The 2500-nt window shown below is 57.4% G+C and overlaps 1 protein-coding gene across 3 annotated transcripts in view; it reads left to right on the top strand.

Moving 5' to 3' along the window:
- LOC122243810 (uncharacterized) overlaps positions 1–2500 on the top strand; it is a 71933-nt gene that overhangs the window by 50287 nt on the left and 19146 nt on the right. The gene's annotated exons all lie outside the window — the stretch shown is intronic.

The following is a 2500-nucleotide window of genomic DNA, read 5'->3' on the forward strand; positions in this document are numbered from 1 at the left end:
CAATATCATTATTATCATTATCAATATCATTATTATCATTATCAATATCATTATTATCATTATCAATATCATTATTATCATTATCAATATCATTATTATCATTATCAATATCATTATTATCATTATCAATATCATTATTATCATTATCAATATCATTATTATCATTATCAATATCATTATTATCATTATCAATATCATTATTATCATTATCAACATCATTGTCAATATCATCATTATCATCAATATAATAATCTTTACCATCATTACTACAAACATCATCATCATCATTCTTATTACCATCATCATTATCAATCATCATCACCATCATCATCTACTTCATCCTCATCACCATCACCATCATCATCACCATCATCTTCACCACCACCATCACCACCACCACCACCATCATCATCACCATCATTTTCACCACCACCATCATCACCACCGCCAACATCACACCACCACCACCATCATCATCACCATCATTTTCACCACCACCATCATCACCACCACCATCATCACCACCGCCAACATCACACCACCACCACCATCATCATCACCACCATCACCACCACCATCATCACCACCACCATCATCACACCACACCCACCACCACTCCCACCACCACCACCAAACCACGCCCACCACCACCAAACCACGCCCACCACCACCAAACCACACCCACCACCACCAAACCACTCCCACCACCACCACCAAACCACGCCCACCACCACCACCACCACACCACCCCCACCACCACCACACCACCACCACCACACCACACCACCACCACCACTACACTGCCACCACCACTACACCACCACCACCACACCATCACCACACCATCACCACCACCCCACCAAACACCACCACCACACACCACCACACACCACCACCACCACCACCACCCACCACCAACACCACCACCACCAGCACCCAACACCACCCACCATCACCACCACCAGCACCCAACACCACCCACCATCACCACCACCAGCACCCAACACCACCCACCATCACCACCAGCACCCACCAACACCACCACCCACCACCACCACCACCACCCCCACCACCACACAAACACCACCACACCACCCCCCCCCACCCCCACCACACCACCCCACCACCCCCACCACACCACTACCAACATCACCACCACCCCACCCCACCACCAACCACCCCCACCCACCACCACACACCACCCACCACCACCCACCACCACAACACCACCACCACCCCCACACACCACACCCCACCCACCACCACCACCCCACCCCACCACCACCACCCACCCCCACCACCACCCCAACCACCACACCCCCCACCACCACCCCCCCCACCACCACCCCCACCACCACCACCCCCACCACCACCACCACACCGCCACCACCACACCGCCATACCACCACCACACCACACCACCACCACCACACTACCACACCACACCACACCACCACCACCATACCACCACACCACCATACCACACCACACCACACCACCACCACCACCACACCCCCACCACCACCACCCAAACACCACCACCACCCAACCACCACCACCACCCCCACCACACCCACCACCCACCACCACCATCACCACCACCACACACCACCCACCACATCACACCACCACCCCCATCACCACCACCACCACCACCACCACACCCACCCCCTCCCCACCACCATCATCACCACCCCCACCACAACCACCACCACCACATCACCACCCACACCACACACACCACCACCACCACACCCAACCACCACCACACACCACCCACCACCACACCACACACCATCACCACCACCCCACCACCACCAACACACACACCACCATCACCCCACCACACCAACCCCTCACACCACACCACACCACCCACAACCACATCACCACCACCACCACACCCACCCCCATCACCACCCCACCACCCCACCACCACCACCACCATCACCCACCACCCACACACCACCCCCACACACAACCACCACCACCACCACCAAACCACGCCCACCACCACCAACACCACACCACCCACCCCACACCACCCCCACCACAATCACCCACCACCACACATCCCACCACCACCACCACCACCACCCCACACACCACCACCACCCCACCACCAACCACCACCACCATCACCACCACCACCACACCACCCCACCACCACCACCCACCACACACCCCCCACCACCCACCGCCATCACCCACCAACCACCATCTCCCCCACCACACACCACCCACCCCACCAACCACCACCCTCACCACCCCCACAACCCCCCCACCACCACCACATCCACCCACACCACACCCCACCACACCACGACCACCCACCACCCCCACCACACCCACACACCCCACCACCACCACACACCACCACCCACCACCACCCACCCCCACCCCCACCCCACCCCCACCACCACCACTCCACCCCACCATCACCACCATCACCACCCATCACCACCCCATCATCACCCACCACACACACACCCCACCACAC

This window comes from Penaeus japonicus, unplaced genomic scaffold (assembly GCF_977035675.1).
Source record: "Penaeus japonicus unplaced genomic scaffold, GWHDUDI00000001_assembly GWHDUDI00000026, whole genome shotgun sequence".
Classification (NCBI taxonomy): domain Eukaryota; kingdom Metazoa; phylum Arthropoda; class Malacostraca; order Decapoda; family Penaeidae; genus Penaeus; species Penaeus japonicus.